The sequence below is a fragment of the Equus caballus genome, chromosome 21 (assembly GCF_041296265.1).
Source record: "Equus caballus isolate H_3958 breed thoroughbred chromosome 21, TB-T2T, whole genome shotgun sequence".
Taxonomy (NCBI): domain Eukaryota; kingdom Metazoa; phylum Chordata; class Mammalia; order Perissodactyla; family Equidae; genus Equus; species Equus caballus.
This window is the reverse complement of record NC_091704.1, coordinates 14145806-14170414: the sequence shown is the minus strand read 5'-3', so window position 1 is coordinate 14170414 and position 24609 is coordinate 14145806. Positions and strand designations below refer to the sequence as shown.

Below are 24609 nucleotides of genomic sequence, written 5' to 3'. Positions count from 1 at the left end.
GGATGACAAAATCAACCCTGGTTCAACCACCATTTGAAATTCACAGTCTCAGTGTATTTTTCTAGCATTGAAATAATAGCAATTGAGTAATAAAGGATCTGAAGACCATCAAATGCGTGAGAAGCACAGTCACACTATGAAGTATTCTGCAGCACTGAAATCATGAACCAGCATTATCCTAGCTGATTGGAGGCAAGTCCATGAGGTGTTATTGAATAAGAAGAAAAAGGGACAAAAGGTAGAAAAAACGAGGGCACTAAAACAAAAGAATATTTATGATGTGCATAGGATTCTATTCATGCATGCATATAAAAGTATATGTGTATATATGTGTGCATACTATAGAAACAGAACTATTAAAAGAAACTAAGAACTTACGGAAAAATGTCAGTGAGAATGAAATTAGGTTAAGTATGGTAGTGTCAAAACAACTCCACATAACAAAAGTGAATGGAAATCTACAGCTAACTTATATAAAGACATGAAATGGTAATAATTTAATGACACCAACATGGTCACTAATGATGAGGATTATTTTGGGCTGGTTACTTTTGAAAGCTGCAAACAGGAAGTAAACTCTGAAGGGTGGAATTTGCTTGCCCTTTGATGAGAGACATTTGCATTTGTGAAGGAAGTCTCTGTCTGTGGGGGTGTCTCCGTCTCTGCACCAGGAGGAAGGGGGGATGACCTTGTCTCTAGAAACTCTTAATGGGGAAAGCAAGGACTTAAGGCTGCATAATAATCTTGCTCTTGTTTACTGTACTTGTCTGTTAACCTCGTGTAACTGACCCCCCCACCAACATCCTCCTTTGTCTTTAGCTGAAGATGATATTTAAGGTGGTGGCTTCAGCCATTTACTTAATCCAATCTGATTCTTATCTAAAGTTATAGGACCACCAAATAACCAGACCCCACCTGCACTGATACCATTTTAACAACTTTTAAAAAACATATTCTTTCCTTTGTCTTGTAAAGAGATAACTCACATACATATGCCTTAAATTTAGCCCTACCCTCAACCCATGTTGGCAGCTCTTCACTGCCCATGGGTCCTGTCCCCATGCCTGCAGCTCTTTACTACCCATGGGTCCTGTCCACATACAATTCTATACTATTCTCTGAATAAAAGAGCACTACTGCCAGACCTTGAGAGTCCAGTAAATCTTCCTTTTGACTCCTTGAATCACTGAGCCTGCATAAACTAACATCAAATTAAAATGTCAAAGTTTTAGAAATAAAAGAGCATAAAAGGGCTTTTAAAATGTGAGGAGGAAATAGCATCTAAGACATAATTTCATCTGATATAAAGATATGTGGATTCCATATAGGCTTGAGGAAGATACAGGTGATCTTTAGTCAAATGCAAACAAGAATTCCTTCCAAATGATAGCTGCAGGTGATACAACTTTTATAAATAAATCTAATCACAAAGACCAAAGGAACAATAAGGAATAACAGAGACATGAAGACTCGTTGGAAAACACATAAAGGGCGATTTATCAGCATTAAGGATGCAGAACTTTCACTATGATTTTCGTTTAAAGCCATGATTTGCAAGTAAAGAACATTAAAGTGACAGCTGAATTCTTTTTTTTTTTTTTAAAGATTTTATTTTTTCCTTTTCCTCCCCAAAGCCCCCCAGTACATAGTTGTATATTCTTCGTTGTGGGTCCTTCTAGTTGTGGCATATGGGACGCTGCCTCAGCGTGGTTTGATGAGCAGTGCCATGTCCACGCCCAGGATTCGAACCAACGAAACACTGGGCCGCCTGCAGCAGAGCACGCGAACTTAACCACTCGGCCAAGGGGCCAGCCCCGACAGCTGAATTCTTTCAGAAAAAAATAAAAAATCAATGGCTAACAAATCCAGATGTATATTCAGCTTCCCAGTTAATGAAATAATTGCAAAGTAAAGCTGTTTAGCATACAACTTTTCACATATTAAATATTGGTCTTTTTTAATGTGAATACCCAGAGTGAGAGAAGATACTGCAAAATGTATGTCTCACATACTGCTGTTACAAGGATGTATTTGCAAACATTCCTTGTTCTGGATCTTCTTACAGACACACAGTCAAATATGCCTCAACTCAACATTTTTTTAAAATGCCCTTGCTTCAATTTAAATCCCTCCACATCTAACATCATGTTTCTCTACTCCAGTTAATTAATAAGATACTTGGACTTAAGCTCTACTTTTACTGGAAGCACTTTATGCCTCTCGTTTCCTCTTCAAGTTGGGTTTCCACTACTATCACATAATTGGCATCACTGAACCTTGTGTTACTCATTTCAATGTCACTTCTCTTTTTAGCCTCATAAAAACACATTGATATACTAATCAAGCAGGCAAGCAAACACAGTGACTTCTAGGGTCTGGGCTAGGCTGGACTGGCTCTCAGGTGACCTCAGGCAAAAGTTTTGGGCTTCCATTCTCTCCTATCCTCTCCTGCAGTGTCTGTTGGGCCCTCAGACTCACCTGCACGGGATCTCTGAGAGCAGGGTCTCCATGTGGAAGTCTGAATTCCTCTCTGGATGGTTAATGATGGGGATTGAAGCGCTCTCCCAGACAAGACAGCCAGAAGGGGTCAAACATTGGTCCAGAACCAGACTCAGGAGTGCAAAAGAAACAACCATGACTCCTACAGCCCAAACTGCAAACCCTGAGGGACTGAGCAGAGGAGATATTTACAGCTCCCTATGTCTGCTCATTAGGCACATTTTCCTCTTGTTACTCCAACCTCCAAGTACATGATGTCCCTGTGGGATGCTGATCTGGGCAGAAAGGAATTTTTCCTGCAGTTTCTCTGTTCCCAGGAGACCAGGTTCTAAGCCAGGTAAACTCAGTTTTTATTACTCATTCTCCATTGAATCAGCTGCCTTCCAGAGGTAAACTCCTAGCACCTTATCCCAACCTTGTTTTCTCTGAAGTCTAAGACTGATGATTCTAAGTACCTAATCATCAAAGTATTGGATCATCAAAGTATTAACTAGTGGTAGGAACACAGCCCACAATTCCACAAAACATGCTTATTCCCTTCATTATAACAGGCACAACTTTATGCCTTTAATATCAAACTTTGGACCCTACATTCTTTGGCTCCTACCCTTTTGCCAAAACTATTAGGAATTTCATAGTTCTGTCTCAAGTTAAAAGCTGTCTTTGAGCCCCTCTTTATAAAATGTTTTTAAATATAGAAGATGAGATCTCATCAAGATGGTGATGAGGGCAGACTCTGAACTCACCTCCTCCCATGGTGGCAACTGTTGTTGTGACCTAGTACAGACATGCTGACACAGACACTGGCAGATGCCATTGGAGTTCTTCCCCTGGCCTGTTAGCCTAGGATTCTGCTCCACTCTGTAGAGTGCAGATTTAACCAAGTTTAGCAAGGACAGGCAGCCTGCCCTAGGGACCAGCCCCACCCACCAGCAAGTCCTCAGGCTACTTGTTGGCCTGTGTAGACTTAGTGCCTCTATCCTCTGCAGGCAGGTGAGTGTGTCTGCCTCTGTGGGGCAGGGCCTGTGTAAGGAGCAGGTGAGCTGTGGGGGGCATTGGTGGAGAGTGTGGGGGCCTCTGCAGTGGGGTGACTGGGCACTCTCAGGTGGTCAGGAAATATGCTTGGACCAGTGCTGTGTTGATGTTATGTGTGGACCTGTGTGTGGGGGGGGATGCAGATTTTCATAGGCAGAAGACCTGTGCTTCACATACAGCCACAAAGGGGATTGGCCCTGCCTTCCAAAGCCTGAAACAATTGAGTGCTCCCATGCCTGAGGCCAGCCCCTCTCAGCTGCAATCATAAGAGAGCTGACAACAGTCTTGCAGGCCTGAGGCCTACAGCAACTGTAAGCCCATGAGCCTAGCAACCAGCTACACTGGGGTCCTACTCAATTAACAGAAATGTTGCAACAGGAGTGTGCTGTTATACCTTGTGGCCAACAGTGCTGTGGCTTCCCAAACCCAATTTACAAACAGCCAGCCAGTGAGGGAAATAATAGATTCCCTGTGCACCTAGTGTAAGAACAACCTTGCCACAGCAGAAGGACACAAGTAGCCCATGCAGGGGTCACTCCTGGATCATTTGGAACTGGTGATGGGAGGGAAGCACACTGCTGGGCCTCAAAGGCATCACTTACATAAGAACACTTCTCCAAGCTCAGGAGACATAGCTGACTCACCTAATACAGAAATATAAGCAAAGAGAAAGAGGCAAAATGAGGAGGAAAAGGACTACATTCCAAGCAAGGGAACAGGACAAAACCCCAGAAAAAGGACTAAATGAAACAGAAATAAGCAATCCACCTGACAAAGAGTTCAACCAGTCATAAGGATGCTCACTGATCTTGGGAGAAGACGGATGAAAACAGTGAGAACATCAAGAAAGAATTAGAAAATATAAAAAAGAACCAATCAGAAATGAAGAATACAGTACGGAAAATGAAAAACTCACTAGAGGGACTCAATAGCAGAGCAAATGATACAGAAGAACAGATCAGCAAGCTGGACGAAACACTAGATGAAATCATCCAAGCTGAACAGATAAAAGAAAGACAATTAAAAAGAACGAGAAAAGTGTAAGGGAACTCTGGGACAATATCAAGTGCACTAACATTCATATTACAGGTGTCCCAGAAGGAGAGTAGAGAAACAAAGGGACAGAGAAACTATTTGAAGAAATAATAGCTGAAAACTTTCCTAACCTATGGAAGGAAACAGACATCCAAGTACAGGAAGCACAGAGACTACCAAACAAGATAAACCCAAAGAGGCCCACACCAAGACACATTATAGTTAAAATGTCCAAAGTAAAAGATAAAGAGAGAATCCTAAAAGTTGCAAGAAAAAGGCAACAAGTGACATACAAAGGAAACCTCATAAGACCATCAGCTGACTTCTCAGCAGAAACCTTAGAGGCTAGAAGAGAGTGGCATGACTTAAAGAGATTTACGGAAAAAACTTACAGCCAAGAATACTCTACCCAGCGAAGTTATCATTCAGAATGGAAGGAGAGATAAAGAGTTTCCAAGACAAGCAAAAATTAAAGGAGTTTACCACTAAGAAACCAGTTCTACAAGAAATGCTGAAGGGACTTATTTAATTGGGAAAGAGCAGACCACAAACAGGAACAAGAAAATTATCAAAAAAAAAAAAAAAAAAGGCAATAAAATCACTGGTAAATGCAGATATACAGGAAAGGTAGCAGATCAACTACCTATGAAGTTAATACAAAGGTTAAAAAACAAAAGTACTAAAATTACTTATTTCAATGATAAGAGGATAATGGATACAAGCAAAATAAGAGATTAGATATGATTTCAAAAACAAAATGTGGGAGGAGGGGAGTAAAAGAGTAGAACTTTTAGAAAGAGGTCAAACTAAGGAGACTATCAACTCAATATAGATTGTTATATACATAGGTTTATATATGAACCTCATGGTAATCACAAACCAGAAACCTATAATAAATAAATGTCATAGAAAGGAAATAAAATATTTTACTAAAGAAAGCCATCAAACCACAAGGGAAGAGAGCAAGAAAAGAAGAAAGGAACAGAGAAGAACTAGTAAAACACCCAGAAAAAAAAGTAACAAAATGGCAAAATACATATTTTTCAATAACTACTTTAAAAGTCAGTGCACTACATGCTCCAATCAAAAGGTATAGGGTGGCAGATTGGATAGAAAAACAAGACCCATATATATGCTGCATACAAGAGACACACTTCAGACCTAAAGACACTCACAAACTGATAGTGAAGGGATGGAAAAAGATACTCCATGCAAATGGCAATGAAAAGAAAGCTGCAGCAGCAATACTTATATCAGACAAAATGGACTTTAAAATAAAACCTGTAGCAAGAGACAAAGAAAGACACTACATAATGACAAAGGGAACAATCCAACAAGAGGATATAACACTTGTAAATATCTATGCACCTAACATAGGAGCACCTGAATGTATAAAGCAATTATTAACAGACATAAAAGGAGAAATTGACAGTAGCATAATAATAGTAGGGACTCTAACACTCCATTTACACCAATGGATAGATCATCCAAACAGATATCAATAAGGAAACATTGGCCTTAAACGACACATTAGATCAGATGGATTTAGTAGGTATATAGAGAACATTCCATCCAAAACCCACAAAATACACATTGTTTTTAAATGCTCATGGAACATTCTCCAGGATTGATAACACATTAGGCCACAAAACAAGTCTCAATAAATTTAAGAAGATCAAAATAATACCAAGCACCTTTTCTGACAACAAAGGTATGAAACTAGAAACCAACTACAGGAAGAAAATGGGAAAAGCCACAAATATCTGGAGATTAAACAAAGTGCTAATGAACAACGATTGGGTCAGACAAGAAATCAAAGGAGAAATCAAAAAATACCTGGAGACAAATGAAAATGAAAATACAACATGCCAACATCTGAGGGGTTCAGCAAAAGTGGTTCTAAGAAGGAAGTTTATAGCAATATGGGCCTACCTCAACAAACAAGAAAAATTCCAAATAAACAATCTAACAGGAGATCTCGTCAAGATGGCGGTGTTAGCAGACGTTGAACTCATCTCCTCCCACGAACATAAGCAGCTTACAACAATTTTTGGAACAATTACCCCAGATTGAAAACTGAAAACTGGATAAACAGAACCCCCACAACAGGGGACAGTCCTGATGAAGGCAGAAGAGGTAGGAATTCCAGCTGGAGAGGAAAAAAACTTCCTTTGGGAGCAGCAGAGCTTCTCAGCCAGCCACGTGGGAGCCACCCTAAGGTACGAGCCCTCCCTGGAGGAGTGAGGTCCATAGTGGGGGCAATACTGCTGTGGGCATACTTCAGACTCAGCTCATCTGAGATGGGAGTTTTACTGTCTGGCTTTGCTGGCTATTAACTGCAGTGAGGATACCCCCAGAAAAGCTATCAGCCAAGGCCAAAAAGACCCGGGTCTTAAAGGGCCCACACACAAACTCACTCATTGCAGCAACTTAAAATCACCAGAGAGAAGGCTGACAGTCCTTTGGTGAAGCAAAACTCACCTGGTGGGCTCTGGGGGTATCTTGGTGAGAGGAGGGACCTCTGCAGAGACTGAGACATTGGTGGGGGTCATTGTTCTGAGCTGGTCCAGGCGTGCTGACACAACCCTGGTGGGTGATGCGGGGTCAGTGAGCCGAGGAGTCGAAAGAAAGATTTCTTGGACTCTCAAGATCTGGCAGTAGTGCTCTTTTATTTAGAGAATAGAGTAGCATGGGGACAGGGCCCATGGGCAGTCAGAGCTTCTGCTGCCGCCACTTCTGCTGCCCCCACTGGCATGGGCACAGGGCCCATGGGTAGGCAGAGCTGCTGCTGCTGCCCCCGCTGGCATGGGGACAGGACCCATGGGCAGGTAGAGCTGGTGCGTGGGGACAGGACCCATGAGCAGTCAGAGCTCCTGCTGCTTCCCTGAGTTGAAGCTTAGGGCTAATTTTATAAGGCATGGGTATGTGAGTCACTTCTTTACAAGACAAAGGAAAGAACACGAAAAAACGTTAAAATGGTATCAGTGTAGGTGGGGTCTGGTCGTTGAGTGATCCCATGACTTTTAGAAAAGAATCAAATCGGATTAAGTAAAGGTCAGAAGCCACCACCCTAAATCAGTTACATGAGATTGCCAGACAGCAACCAACTTAAGTTCTTGCCTTCCCCATTAAGAGTTTCTAGGGATAAGGTCATCTCTCTTCTTCTTCCTGGTACAGAGAGGGAGGCACCTTTTACAGATAGAGATTTACCTTACAAATGTAAATGTGTCCCAACAAGGGCAAGTTCCATTCCCCAGAGCCTCCTTCCCTGTCCCAGTTTATCGAAAGCAATCAGCCCAAAACAATCCCAATGCCAAAGAGACATATCTTGGGGTGGCCAATTTCAGGTCCCTACAAGGTCATCCCCCCTTCCTTCACAAATGCAAATATCTCTCAAAGAGCAAGCAAATTCCAGTCCTTGGAGCTTGCTTCTCATCTGCAGTTTTTTAAAATTAACCAGCCTAAAATCCTCATTGGTGGGGACCATTGAGGTTCATCCCTTGGCCTGTTAGCCCAGGGGTCTGCCACACCCACTAGAGTACAGATTTAATCCCGTTCAGCCAGGGCAGGCAGCCCTCCCTAGGGACCAGCCCCACCTAATAGCAAGCCCTCAGGCTACTTTTCAGTCTGCATTGACTGGGTACCTTGATCCTCTACAGGCAGGCGAGTGTGTCTGCCTCTGTGGGGCAGGGCCTGTGTGAGGACCAGGTGAACTGTGGGGGGCATTGGTGGAGAGGTGGGGGTCTCTGCAGGGCAGCATTGGGGTACACTCCAGGGGGTTGAGAAGTGTGCATGGACCAGGACTGAGTTGACGGTATTTGTGGTCCTGTGGGGGGTGAGGTTTATCAGTGGCAGAAGACCTGTGCTTCACAAACAGCCATAAAAAGGATCAGCCCCACCTTCAAAAGCCTGAAACAATTGAGTGCCCCTGTGCCTAGGGCCAGCCCCACTCAGCTGCACTCCTAAGAGAACTGACAGCAGCCTTGTAGGCCGGAGGTCTATCACAACTGTACACCCCTGAGCCTATCAACCAGCTACACTGGTTACCAACCCAATTGAGAGGAAAACTGCAATAGGAATGTGCTGATAGACTTTGTAGCCAACAGTGCTGAGGCTCCCCAAACTGGATTTACAAACAGCTGGCCAGGGAAGGAAAGACTAGACTCCCTGGGTCCCTGCTGTGGGAGCAACCCTGCCACAGCAGAAGGACATAAGTAGCCCACAAAGGGGTCACTCTTGGTTCTTATGGACTGGTGACAAGAGGGAAGCACACTGCTGGGCCTCATAAGGCATCTCATGCATAAGGTCACTTCTCCAAGATCATGAGACATAGCCAACTCACCTAATACATAGAAATAAGCACAGAGAAAGAGGCATAATGACGAGACAAAGGAATCGTTTCCAAGCAAGGGAACAGTACAAAACCCCAGAAAAAGGACTAAATGAAACAGAAACTAGTGACTTACTCAACAAAGAGTTCAAACAAAATATCATGAAGATGCTCACAGATATGGGGAGAAAAATAGATGAACACAGTGAGCACAGTAGCAAAGAACTGGAAGATATCTATAAAAAAAAAATCAGAAATGAAGAATACAATACTCAAAATGAGAAATTCACTAGAGGGACTCAATAGCAGACTAGAGAAAGCAGAAGAACGGATCAGTGAGCTAGATAAAAGATTAGAGGAAATCACCCAAGCAGAACAAAAAAGAGAAAAAAGAATTAGAATGAGAACAGTCTAAGGGAAGTCTGGGACAATATCAAACATGCTAACATTTGGATTATAGGTGTCCCAGAAGGAGAAGAGAGAGACAAAGGGGCAGAAAATTTATTTGTCAAAATAATAGAGGAAAATTTTCCTAACCTGAGAAAGGAAACAGACATCAAAGTTCAGGAAGCACAGAGAGCTCCAAACAAGATAAGCCCAAAGAGGCCCACACCAAGATATATTATAATTAAATTGTCCAAAATTAAAGACAAAGAGAGAATCCTAAATGCAGCAAGAGAAATGCCACAAGTGACATATAAAGGGAAGCTCATCAGGCTATCAGTGGACTTCTCAGCTGAGACCCTATAGGTGAGAAGAGAATGGCACGATGTATTTAAAGTGCTAAAAGGAAAAAACCTACAGCCAAGAATATTCTATCCATCAAGGTTGTCATTCAGACTGGAAGGAGAGATAAAGAGCTTCCTAGACAAGAAAAAATTAAAGGAGTTTATCACCAAGAAACCAGTTCTGCAAGAAATGCTGAAGGGACTTATTTAAGTGGAAAAGCAATGACCACAAATAGAGATAACAAAAATTATCAAAAAACAAAACAACAACAACAAAAAACACTAAACAATAAAATCACTTGTAAGGTAAAAATATAGTAAAGGCAGCAGATCAACTACTTGTGAAGATAATATGAAAGTTAAAAAACAAATGTACTAAAATCACCTATTTCAATGATAAGAGGGTGATGGATAGACACACACTAAACAAGAGACCATATATGATTTGAAAAACATATAATGTGGCAGGAGGGGAGTGAAAAAGCTGAGCTTTTAGAAAGAGGTCAAGCTAAACACTCTATCAACTCAAATAGACTGTTATATGCATAGTATATTAAATAAGATCCTCATGGTAATCACAAATCAGAAACCTATAACAAGCAAGAAAAAAAGTAAGACAAAAGAAATCAAACATATTACTAAAGAAAGCCATCAAACCACAAGGGAAGAGAGCAAGAGAAAAAGAAAGCAACAGAGAAGAACTACTAAAACACCAAGAAAAAAATGAGTGAAAAAATGGCAATAAATACATACTTATCAATAGCTACTTTAAATGCCAATGGACTAAACGCTCCAATAAAATGCCATAGGGTGGCCAATTGGATAAAGATACAAGACCTATGTATGTGCTGCATACAAGAGACACACTTCAGACCTACAGACACTCACAAACTGAAAGCGAAAGGATGGAAAAAGATATTCCATGCAAATGGCAAAGAAAAGAAAGCAGGGGTAGCAATACTTATAACAGACAAAATAGACTTTAAAAGGAAAACTGTAACAAGAGACAGAGATGGGCACTACATAGTGATAAAGGGAACAATCCAACAAGAAAATATAACACTTGCAAATATCTATGCACTCAACATAGGAGCACCGAAATATAAAGCAATTATTAACAGACATAAGAGGAGAAATAGACAGTAACACAATAACAGTAGGGGACCTGAACACTTCACTTGCACCAATGGTTAGATCATCCAAAACAGAACATCAACAAGGAAACACTGGCCTTAAAGGACACATTAGACCAGACGGACTTAGTAGATATGTACAGAACATTACATCCCAAAACCACAGAATACACATTGTTTTCAAATGCCCATGGAACATTCTCCAGCATTGATCACATATTAGGCCACATAACAAGTCTCAATAAATTTAAGAAGATCGAAATAATACCATGCATCTTTTCTGACCACAAAGGTATGAAACTGGAAATCAATTAAAGGAAGAAAACCAGAAAAGCCACAAAAATGTGGAGATTAAATAAAATGCTACTGAACAATGATTGGGTCAATGAAGAAATCAAAAAATACCTGGAGACAAATGAAAATGAAAAGACGACATGCCGAAATCTATGGGATACAGCAAAAGCGGTTCTAAGAGGGAAGTTTATAGCAATTCAGGTCTACCTCAACAAAGAGGAAAAATCCCAAATAGACAATCTAAAAGTGCATCTAAAGGTACTGGACAAAGAACAACAAACAAAGCCAAAAATCAGCAGGAGGAAGGAAATAATAAAAATCAGAGCAGAAATAAATGAAATCTAGACTAAAAGAACAATAGAAAAAATTAATGAAACCAAGAGCTGGTTCTTTGAAAAGATAAACAAAATTGACAAACCCTTAGGTAGACTCACCAAGAAAAAAAGAGAGAAGGCTCAAATAAATAAAATCAGAAACGAAAGAAGGAGAGATTGCAACGGACACCTCAGAAATACAAAAGATAATAAGAGAATACTATGAAAAGCTATAAACCAACAAATTGGATAATCTAGCAGAAATGGATAAATTCTTAGAATCATACAACCTTCCAAAACTGGACCACGAAGAAGTAGAAAATTTGAATAGACCGATCACCAGTAAGGAGATCAAAAGAGCAATCAAAAACCGCCACCAAAATAAAAGTCCAGGACCAGACAGATTCCCCGGTAAATTCTACTAAACATTCAAAGGACACTTAATACCTATACTTCTCAAGCTCTTCCAAAAAACTGAAGAGGAGGGGAAGCTTCCTAACTCATTCTACAAAGCCAACATTATCCTGATATGAAAATCAGGCAAGGACAACACAAAAAAAGAAAATTACAGGCCAATATCACTGATGAACATTGATGCAAAAATCCTCATCAAAATACTAGCAAATAGAATACAACAATACATTAAAAAGATCATACACCAAGGTCAAGTGGGTTTCATTCCAGGGATGCAGGGATGGTTAAATATCTGCAAATCAATCAACGTGAGACACTACATTAACAAAATCAAGAATAAAAATCACATGATATTCTCAATTGATGCAGAGAAATCATTTGACAAGATACAGCATCCATTTATGATAAAACCTCTAAATAAAATGGGTATAGAAGGAAAATACCTCAACATAATAAAGACCATATATGACAAAACCACAGCTAATATTATTCTCAATGGAGAAAAACTGAAAGTTATTCCTTTAGGACAGGAGACAGACAAGGATGCCCACTTTCACTGCTCTTGTTAAACATAGTATTGAAAGTCCTACCCAGAGTAATCAGGCCAGAAGAAGGAATAAAAGCAATCCAAACTGGAAAGGAAGAAGTGAAATTGTCACTAATTGCAGATGAAATGATTTTATGTATAGAAAACCCTAAGGAATCCACTCAAAAAGTTCTAGAAATATTAAATGAATACAGTCAAGTTGCAGCATACAAAATCAACATAACAAAATCAGTTGTGTTTCTATACATTAATACACTAATGATGAAGTAGAAATTAAGAAATGCAATCCCATTTACAATTGCAACAAAAAAATAAAATACCTATGAATAAACTTAACTAAATAGGTGAAAGACCTGTACACCAAAAACTATAAAACATTGTTGAAAGAAATTGAAGAAGACACATAGAAATGGAAAGATATTCTGTGCTCTTGGATTGGAAGAATTAGCTAGTTAAAATGTCCATACTTCCTAAAGCAATCTACAGATTCAATGTAATCCATATCAAAGTTTCAACAACGTTTTCACAGAAATAGAATAAAGAATCCTAAAATTTATATGGAAAAACAAAAGACCTCAAATAGCCAAAGGAATTCTTAGAAAAAGGAACAAAGCTGGATGTATCACACTCTTTGATTTCAAAATATACTACAAACCCATAGTAACCAAAACAGCATGGTACTGGCAGAAAAACAGACACACAGATCAGTGGAACAGAAAGAGCCCAGAAATAAACCCACAAATCTATGGACACACATTTTCGAGAAGGGACCCAAGAACATTCAATGGAGAAAGGAGAGTCTCTTCAATAAATGGTGTGGGGAAAACTGGAAACCCACATCTAAAAGAATGAAAGTAGAGTTATTTTACACCATGCACAAAAAATCAACTCAAAATGAATTAAGGACTTCAATGTAAGATTTGAAACCATGAAACTTCTAGCAGAAAATATAGGCAGTATGCTCTTTGACATCAGTCTTAGCAGCATTTTTCCAAGCACCATGTTTGCCCGGGCAAGGGGAACAATAGAAAAAGCAAACAAATGGGAGTACACAAAGCTAAAAAGCTTCTGCACAGCAAAGGAAACCATCAACAAAACGAAAAGACAGCCTAACAATTGGGAGAAGATATTTGCAAACCATATATCAGATAAGAGGTTAATATCCAAAATATTCAAAGAACTCATACAGCTCAACAACAGCAAAATTAACAACCCAATTACAAAATGGGCAAAAGATCTGAACAGAGATTTCTCCAAAGAAGATACACGGATGGCCAACAGGCACATGAAAAGATGCTCAACATCACTCACTATCAGGGAAACACAAATCAAAACTACAGTGAGATATCGCCTCACTCCCATCAGAATGGCTATAATTAACAAGACAGGAAACAATAAGTGTTGGAGATGTTGTGGAGAGAAGGGAACCCACAGGCACTGCTGGTGGGAGTGCAAAACAGTGCAGCTACTATGGAAAACAATATCCAGCTTCCCCAGAAAATTAAGAATAGAACTACCATATGATTCAGCAATTCCACTGCTGGGTATTTATCCAAAGAACTTGAAAACACAAATCCGTAAAGATACATGCACCCCTATGTTCATCGCAGCATTATTCACAATAGCCAAGACTTGGAAGCAACCTAGGTGCCCATCAAGGGATGAGTGGAGAAAGTAGATGTGGTAGATATACACAATGGAATACTACTCAGCCATAAGAAATGATGAAATCCGGCCATTTGTGACAACATTGATGGCCCTTGAGGGTATTATACTGAGTGAAATACATCAGAGGGAGAAAGTCAAATATCATATGATGTCACTCATAAGTAGACGATAAAAACAACGACAAGCAAACATATAGAGACAGAGATTGGATTGGTGGTTCCCAGAGGGGAAGTGGGAGGGAGGAGGGTGAAAGAGGTGATTAGGCACATGTATGTGGGGATGGATTATAATTAGTCTTTGAGTGGTGAACATGGTGTGATCCACACAGAATTTGAAAGATATCATGATGTACACCTGAAATTTATACAATTTTATAAACCAATGTTACTGCAATAAAAAAACAAAAAAATATAAAAGATGCATTTAGATATTTTATGCACTATAACCTAGTTTGGCACATTGTAGGGATCGTCTGATTTAATCTTTAGAGAAGCGCATTCTGTGAGGTAGTACTATCATGCACACCATTCTCAGGAGTGGGGCTCAGAGGGATTTAATCTTCTGTTCAAGGTTATAAACTGAGTACATATTGGAGCCTTGGCTGGAATTCTGTTAGGATGCTTCCAGTTCTCAAACTCTGAGATAGAAATGATTTTGCCCATGGGGTATTATGCAATGGCTGAAGGGATCCTGACAAACACCTACAATGCTCTGAACAGAACCCAACAGAAATATTTATCCAGCCCCAAATGTCAACAGTGAGGGGATGAGAAATCATTCTACACCAGCACTTCTCTAACTTCATTGTGTATGAAAATCATCAGGGATTTTAGTTCAAATGCAAACTCTGATTCAGCAGGTGGTCCAAGGTCCGGGTGGTCCTAGGTGGTGTTTATGCTGCGGGTCCTGGTCTGTGGATCTTACTTTGAATAGCAGGGTGTATTCCTGTGTTAATGTCAGGGGCAGACAGTTTTAGGTCTTCTCCACCAAAAATGTATTTGTATGTAATTTTGAAAGAAAAGTGTTTCACTCATAGAAGCTCTGATAAATTCTGTTTGATTCCTTTCTATAAGATTGCTTGAGTGTCATCAAATAATATACATCTGAAAATGACTTTGTAGGAGGCAGAATAAGGGTCTCAAAAGATGTCCACATCCTAACCCAAGAAGTTTTGAAAATGTTAGTTTACAGAGCAAAGGGGAATTACGATGCAGATGAATCAATTTGCAAATTATTGATCTTAAAAAGATTAGCGTGAATTATCCGGGTTGATGTAATGTAATCATGATGGTCCTCTAAATGCAGAAAGAAAGGACTTAATTTGGAGTCAGAGAGACATTTGGAAATGCCATGCTGCTGGTTTTGTAGACAGAGAAAGGGGATGAGTCAAGGAATGCAGGTGCACTAGGAAGTGAATTAAGGAGGAAATGTGTTTTTTCCTGGAGCTTCCAGATGGATCCCAGCCTGGCAGACATCTTGATTTTAGCCCAATGAGACCCATTTTCACTTCTGATCTCTAGAACTTTAAGATGAAATTGTGTTTCTTAAGCCTAATGTGGCACCTTGTTACAACAGCAGTAGGAATCTAACTCAGACATTTACCCGATACCTGTTGTTTGTGAACTGAGTTCAAGCCTCTCAATTCATTCATTCAGATTCCCTTGGGCAGAGGTATTTTGTGGTGCAAGTCCACCTTAGTAGAAGAAACAAATGAGAATCAATCAGGAGATATTTGGCTCCATTAGCTGATTCAGTGAATTCCCCTTTGCCCAAGTGTAAATGTGGTTCCGACTTTGAGGCTTTAGGATAGGAAAAGTAATTAATTATTAAAGTTAAGGTCACTCATTCCTACTTTAAATATTCATGTCTAAATTTCTACATTCCTGGAATTTCATGTTAATTCAAATGTTCATTCTTTACCATCCAAGTTTCTCTAAAGGTTTCTTTCAACATAATAGACAAGATTATAAATGATTCTGTGTGCATGTCCATATACGTGTGTGTAGTTATTTGAAAGAAAAATTTATGCAAATACACAGACATATACACTATTTATTTTGTACAGTAATAAATGTATGATTTAATATTTTGCTTCATCATATTTAAGGTCAACTCTAACAGGCAATTTATTTATTCATATTAGTCTTTTTGTGTACCTTCTGCTTGAAGACGTGTTTTATTATCATTTTTTTTCCAGTGTCTATATTAGACATGGTGAACACTGAGCTGAATAACAGAACAGGATCCTAATGAGTAGAAAAAACACATGATCAGCTATATCAAACAGTATGTTAAAGTTTGCTATCAGGAAGAGCAGCTAAGGTGGATATGCAGAGGAATAATGTTCACAAAAGTGAAGAACTGTGGTCTCAAATTTTCCTCTGTTATAAACATATAAATAGTTGTGGTTGCCAAGAGTATTTTTTTCTGTAGGAGCAGTACAAGTGATGACTATTCTTCAGTCAAACAAAACAAAAATATTCATATGATCTATTTCATTTGAGAAAAAATTATTTTTAAGGGATCCATGCAGTCCTTTGAGATTAGTGGGGATTTCCAAATATTTTAAATCCAAGGTTGGGAATAATATTTGGAAAGTAGGAGAATGACAAAGGTAAGAACTCTTGAATTTCAGAGAGAAAACAAACTTAATAAGGGAAGTTGCATAAATTGTACAGAGAAGTTGAAATCAAAGAAATAAAAATTTCAGGAAAAAATAGGAAAAACTGCAGGAAAAATCCAGCAGGGGCATGTTCCACTTCCAAAATCTGATACGAATCATAATTTCTGCATGCTTTGAAACCTGACATCGTGGGCAGTTTTCAAGCCCTAGGACACTCAGTGCTTTTATACCTGCCATCCCAAAGAATGATTTCAGAGCCCTCTTTATGGCTTTCTTCCTCAGACTGTAGCTGAAGGAGCTCAGCATCCGTGTGAGCACAGTGTACATCACTGAGGCTGTGGCACTTGATTGTGAGCTGTGGGTAGCAGCAGAGCTGAGGTACACGCCTAGGTCCATACAATAAAATAAGGAGACAACTGAGAGGTGAGAAGCACAGGTGGAAAATGCTTTATATTTCCTTGAGCTGATGAGAGTCCTCCTAATGAGGAAAATATCTTAAAGTATGAGTAAAGGATCCCAGCAAAGGGACCACCAGCCAGCAGACCAGCTGCAAAACACACCACCACGTTATTAAGAAAAGTGTCTGAACAGGCAAGTTCAATCATCTGATTGGTTCACAAAAAAAGTGGGTGATTTCCACATCTGTACAGAAGGACAGTCACAATACCATTAAGCTCTGTAACAAGGCATGCAGGACACTCTGGATCCAGGACACCAGAACCAACAGTGCACAGAGCCTGGGGTTCATGATGACCATGTAGTACAAGGGGTGGCAGATGGCCACAAACCGGTCATAGGCCATCACAGTCAGGAGAAAGATGTCGAATCCTGCAAAGAGTTTAAAAAAATACATCTGGATGTTGCGTCCTGCATAGGTTATGCCTTTGCTCTGAGTCTGGATGTTCAGGAGTATCTTTGGGGTGGTTGTGGAAGTGGAACAGATGTCCACAAAGGACAGGTTGGCGATGAAGATGTACATGGGTGTGTGGAGGTGGGAGTCTGAGCTGACAGCCAGGATGATGAGCAGGTTCCCAAACACAGTGATCAGATACATGGAGAGGAAAAGCTCAAATATGAGAGGCTGCAGTTCTGCTTCCTCTGACTATCCCAGAAGAAATTCTGACATTCATGTATTGTTACATGGTTCCATAGGTGGAGGTGACCACTAGGAATGAAGAAAATAACGTGGTTAATTTTCACACATATTGGCATTACTCACATAGTTAAATTATTCTATTGGCTTTTGACAGTCAGGAAATTAATTTCAATGTTGTGTGTATGGATATGGTTCCCTTCAAGGAATCCTTTGTTTCATCTCTGATTAGGTATTTTGTGCCAACATCAGCCTTCTCCCCAAGAGGTCAAGCATTCCATAGTTTTAATGATAAATTAGTTCCTGCATTTATGGAATATATCTGAGTGTCAACCATGTTGCAGGCCTTGTCTAGTCAATGAGCACAGAATGATGAAAAACATTAGCTTCTACAGTTCAGTGATGGTGAGAGAATGTCAGCAAATTAAAAATTAACATATCCAAAGGTGACAGGTAAGCTGCTGAAAATGAAACCTGGTATGAAAGTGAGAGTAGACACACACCCACCCATTGCTCACCGTGTCGTCGTGGGCTGTGTTACTTCCATGCCTTTCTCACCCACAGTCACATTGATTAAGCTAAGAGAAGATACCACACAAATTATCTAGATCATGTTATCTTAACCCCTAAAGAGTGTATAAATGTTGCCCAGAAATTCCAGTTTGTAGGCCTCCCAATGAAAATAAACTTAGGGCTCCCTACCTGTATGGTCATTTTCTGCCCTGATTTAATGAAACATAAAAATGTGTGTGTGTGGGGGGGGGGGGGGGAGGGAGAGAGAGCGAGAGAGAGAGAGAGAAATTGAAACATATGAGGAGTAAAATCTAATAATCCTGAGAGACTGTGAGTGGGGAAAATCTCCCTTAGTTCTGGTGGCATTTGATTCAGTTATACCCCTTGTTTTCCAGAGAGAGTAATAAAAGTGGAAAAACAAATAGTCCAAAAGACAAAAGTAGTGATATTTTTATGGTACAAAACACTTTACAGATTAAATAGCTCAAGAGAAATATGAGCAAAGAGAATAAACTAACACATCGCAAAAGGATATACATATATGTAATGAACAATGAAAGTTGGTCATTTTTAAAATCAAGCAACAGAACTTGTGTTTCCTGTGCCTAGTCCATATGTATTTGACCAATTGGCTTTTATATGGTCTGATAGCAGATGAGACAAGCCCCTTTTCCTTCTCTCATGTGGTATCTTTTCTTTGTTATTCTTGGGTTCTGAGTTTTGATTTCTTTTCTTTTGCTGAGGAAGATTTGCTGTGAGGTAACATCTGTTGCCAATCTTCTTCTTTTTGTACGTGAACCATTGCTACAGCATGGCCACTGACAGCAAGTCGTGTAGGTCCACATCCAGGAATCAAACCTGGGGTGCCAAAGTGGAGCATGTCAAACTTAACCACTGGGACACTGGGCATGGCCTGAGTTTTGATTTCTTTTTGACAAGTCCAATGAGCACACTCTAGTCCTGGTTCTGGTCTTTGTCCAACATGCAAAGGCCCCTCCAAACCATACTCTATAAATCCTGTGCACACCATGACAGTGCATCCTCTGACTCCAAATAACTTTCTTAATATGATTTATCCGAGGACGTAATGTTAGACACATATTTATTTCATTGTACTCTGAATTGTTACAATGCAAGTATCAAATAAGCAGGGACTTCACCTGCTTTGTTCACCTTTGTTTTCTCAAACTTATGTAATATATGTGACTTATATAGAAACAAGTTCAGGAAAATGGGCAGTTGTGAAATGAAAGAATGGTAGTGAAATCGAAACTAGATGAAATAGAGTGATTTCAATAGAACTGTATTAAAATCGGGTGGAACATTGAAAACTAACTGAGACGAGGTATAAAATAGCAGTAATTTAACAACATCAACATGGATTAATAATTAAATTACCAAAGACCTTGACATACGAGACTATAATGTATAATGTATAATGTTCCTAGAACTTTCTGGTATGTAACAGATGCTCTGTTATTATTTGCTGAATGAATCAGAAATTAGGTCTCATTTAGTATATGACAAGGTTATGTTTCGATTTAGTTGGAAAATGTTGGATTGTAGAATCAAAGCTGCCATAAATGTCTATCAGTCTGAAATAAATGAAGTGATTTTCTATCTTCCAATCTTAGAAAAAATCAGGAGGATTAAAGACCTCCGTGTAAGAGTGACCAATACTGTGAAATGAATATCTAGAAAACTACATGTAGAGTCTATGGGTGGGCAAATCCATAGTAATTAAGACAAGAAACTCAGAAGTAATAGGACAGACACATTTAACTAAAAAAAATTTAAACTTTTTAAGACCAAAAATATCCCCCCGAAGTCCAGTTGAGAAATAATGATATGTCAAAATCTTTTGAAATGCTGATAACTGTATAAAATTTGGTATTTAACGGATGGGCTTATAATTATAATAATCAAATAAAGAAGTTGATTAAATATAATAATTTTGCCAAACTGAGTAATAGTTTAAGAAAACAAAAAGAATTCTCCCTCACACACATTAGCCTGGAAGAAGATTTAAAGAGCTGTCAGATTGTTAGGACTTGGGACTTTTAAACAGATAACAAAGAAGTATGGTCTAATTTTGTTGGCAGAAATGTGAAGTGTTACAACACGTAGAGGAGACATTCTTGAAGTCTGGTATAAATGTTAAAAATACTCACCTCAGGTTTCTCAATCTTGACACTATTGATGTCTTGGCCAGAACATTGTATGAGGTGAGGTGTGTCCTCAGCCTTCCAGGGTGTTTACAACATCCCTGGCCTCTGCCCTCCCTTCACCAGTGTGACAGATAAAATGTGTTCAGATATTTTTCAAGTTACCCTGGGGGAGAAAATAGTCCTTAGCTGTAAAGAAAAGTTTTAACATAAAGATAGCAAAGTATTTTTGTATCAGTGATATAATAGCAATTTAAGGAGAAAGACGATCAAAAGTGTGAGAGGCAAGTCACACTGCAAAATATTCTGCAGCCACTGCAATAATGAACCAGCCTCCTATGAGCTGATTGGAGGCAAGTCCCTGAGGTATTATTGACTAAGAAGGAAAAGAGGACATAAGGCATCCAAAGAGACTGCACTAAAACACAAAGAGCTTTTGCAATGTGCATAGGATTCTAATCGTGCATTTGCATGAAACCGCATGAATATGTGTGTATGCATAATAGGGAAAGAGAAACTCTAACAGAAATTAGGAACTTATGGGAAAAATGAGAGTGAGAATGAAATTAGTTTAAGTCTAGTGGTTTCAAAAGAACTGTATGAAACAAAATGAATGGCAATTACAACTCACTTACATACAGACATAAATTAGTAATAATTTAATGACTTTAACATTGGTCACTAAACAATATTAAACTGCCAAATACTTGAAAATAAAAAAATATAATAGAAGCGTTTTTATAACATGAGTAGAAAATGGTACCTAAATTATAATTTCATCTTCCATAAAGATATATGGATCCCAATGTACTTATGGAAGGCAAAGGTGACCTTTGTTCAAATGCGAAGAAACATGCCTTCCAGATGATGGCCAAACATGATGCAATCTTTAGAAATAGATCTAATCCCTACAGGGCAAAAGGAAAAATAAGAAAAACAGAGATGAAACAACAAGTTGAAAATATTATTTATAAAGGTGTTTTATTAGCAATTAGCATGCGGGACAACATGAACTGTAATTTTTGTTTAAACTAAGTTTTCACAAGCAAAGAACATTAAAGTGACTACTCAATTATTTCAGTAACAAAAAATAAAAAATAAGACAGCAATGAAGAAAATAGAAAATGACTGACTGATAGATTTGACCATATGAAATTTATAGACTCTCATACATTTCCCACAAATACACCTATACATCTATATCTATACATCTATAGCTATACGTTAAAAGAACTAAGTGCAAACAATCGGTTTGTGAAAAAACTGCCAATAATTTGTTTGACAGAATGCAATAAAAAACAGGAATAAAAGCACTTTAGCCCCAGCATATGAAAGCAAAGGATTGGCACAGATAATTTATGATAGAGAAAATAAATGGCTAACAAACCCACATATATATTCAGCCTCAAATGTGGTGAAATAATTGCAAAGTAAAGCTTGTTAGCATATTATTTTTCACGTATTAAATGGTTTTTCACGTGAATATCCAAAGGGAGAAGTTACTGTGATATGTATGTCTCATGTACAGCTGTTGCAAGGATGTAATTGTAACTAATCCTTGATCTAGATCTTTCTTGTCAATATGGAAACATAGTCAAATATGCCCCATCTTAAAAATAAAATGGAAAGCCCTCTTTGTCTACTCCTGTTGATTAATAAACGCCCTTGGATTATGTTCTGCTTTTCCTGGAAGCACTTTACATTTCCCATTTTCTCTTCAAATTTGATTTTCATTAACATCCTTTAATTGTTCACGTGGACACTTCCATTGCACAGTGCTATGTTCACTTTTGTTTTAGTATCTTCAACAAATACATTTGTTGATTGATCAGCCTGCAAACATCCATGGAGATCTCTGGTACCTGGACTAGGCTGGATTGGTTCTCAGGTGACCTTAGGTAAATGTTCTTGGCTTCCATTCTCTCTTATCTACTCATGCAGAGTCTATTGGTCTCTCTGACTTACCTGGATGGGAAGTCTGAGAGGAAGGTCTCCTTATGGAAATCTTAACCCCTTCCTGGATGGTTGATGCTGGAGACTGAAACTGTGATCCCAGACAAGACGGCAGGAATGAGTGAAGCATCAGTCCCTGAGCCACACTTAGAAGTCCAAAAGAAACAACTGTGTCCAGTCCAGCAAGGTTGCCCACACTGAGGGACTGCAGCAGGTGAGATATTTACAGCTTCTTATATCAGCTCATTAGGCACATTTCCCTTTTGTTACTCTAACTTCTAAGCACATAATTTCCCTGTGGGACACTGGTCTGGACAGAAAGGGGATTTTTCCTATTGATCCTCTGTTCCTAGGAGAACAGGTTGTAAGCCAGATGAATTCAGTTTTTATTGTTCCTTCTCTTTAACTCATCTGCTTTCCACAGATCTAAACCTCCATGCACCTTATCCCAATCCTGAATTAAAGTTTTCAAAGTTGAAGACTGAGGATTCTGTCTTGCTTAGGTCCCTTGGCTCGTCAAAGCCTTGACTTGTGGTGATAACATAGCGTATGATATCCTTAGAAAATTATTTTTCCCCTATTTATAAGAGGGAGAACTTTGTCCCTTTATACTTTGGGTACTACCCTCCTTGACTTTATGGTACTTTTGAAAACAATTAGGGATTTCAAACATATCACAAGTTAGAAGCTGTCTATAAAATACCTGTTAATTTTAAAACATATATTTAAATCTTTTCATGTGCCATAATCCAGCTTAGCAGTTTGTAGGGACTGTCTGATTTAGCTTTTAGAAAAGTCCATTCTATGAGGTAGTACTATTATGTTCTCCATTCTCCATTTCAGGAATGTTACACGGAGGGATTTAACGTTCTGCTCAAAGTTATACACCAAATTGAGATGGACACTTGACTGGAATTCTGTTAGGATGCTTCCAGTTCTCAAACTCTGAGACAGAGATAATTTTGCCCATAGGGATATTTGGCAATGAGTGAGGGGATCCTGTGAAACACCAGCAATGCACAGGACAGGACCCAACACAAATATTTATCCAGCCCCAAGAGTCAACAGTGAGAGGGTGAGAAACCTTATTCAACACCAGCACTTCTCTAACTTCATCGTGCTTATACATCATCATGGATTTTAGTTCAAATGCAAACTCTGATTCAGCAGGTGGTCCCGAGGATCCTGCATTTGTAACATGCTCCCAGGTGGTGTTCATGCTGCAGGTCCTGGTCTATGGATAATAGTTTGAGCAGCTGGTGTGGTCCTGTGTTAGAACCAGCTGTAGGTAGTTTTAGGTCTTCTCCAGCAAAAATCGTCTTTGTATGTAACTCTGAAAGAAAAATATTTCACTCATTGTAGAGGCCATGATAAAGTCTGTGTTTGATTCTTTTATATAGGGGCGCTTGAATGTCATCAAGTAATATACATCTGAAAATGATTTTGTAGTAGGCAGAATAAGGGCCTCAAAAGATGTCCACATCCTAACCCAAGAAGTATTTAATATATTAGTTTATAGAGCAAAGGGGAATTAAGCCAGAGATGGAATAAGGTTGCTAATAAAAAGATTGGTCTGTATTATTCAGGTTGGTTAATGTAATCACAATGCTTATCTAAATGTGGAAACAGAAAAAGCAAATTGGAGTCAGAGAGACATTTGAAAATGCTATGCTGCTGGCTTTGAGGACAGAGGGAGGGGATGAGCCAAGGAATGCAGTTAGCCACTAGAAAATGATTTAGGCAGGAAATACATTCTTCTTTGGAGCAACCCAACCTACCTCAGCCCTGCAGACATCTTGACTTTAGCCTAGTGGGACTCATTTTGACTTCTGATCTCTAGAACTTTAAGAAAAAAATTTCTGTGTTTTTTTAAAGCCTAAGGCGGTAATTTGTTACAGCAGCAATAAAATCTAATTCAGACATTTCTCTAGTAATGTTTATTTGTGGGAACTGAGTTTAAGCCTCTCTATTCGTTTTTTAAGATTCCCTTGGGTGAAGGCATTTTGTGTTAAATTCCCAGCTTAATAGAAGGAACAAATTAGAGTCAATTTGGAGATATTTGGCTCCATTAGCTGATACAGTGAATTCCCCTCTGCGTAAGTGTAAATGTGGTTCTGAATTTGAGGCATCAAGATGGGAAAGGTAATTTATTATTAAAATTAAGGTCATTCCACTTTAAATATTCATGTCTAAATTTCTACATTCCTGAAATTTCATGTTAATTTAAATGCTCGTACATTTGTTTCTTTAAGTTTCAACTTTCTC

General features: G+C 38.9%; 1 pseudogene; it reads right to left on the bottom strand.

Moving 5' to 3' along the window:
* OR7A204P (olfactory receptor family 7 subfamily A member 204, pseudogene) lies at nucleotides 16813-17770 on the bottom strand (annotated as a pseudogene).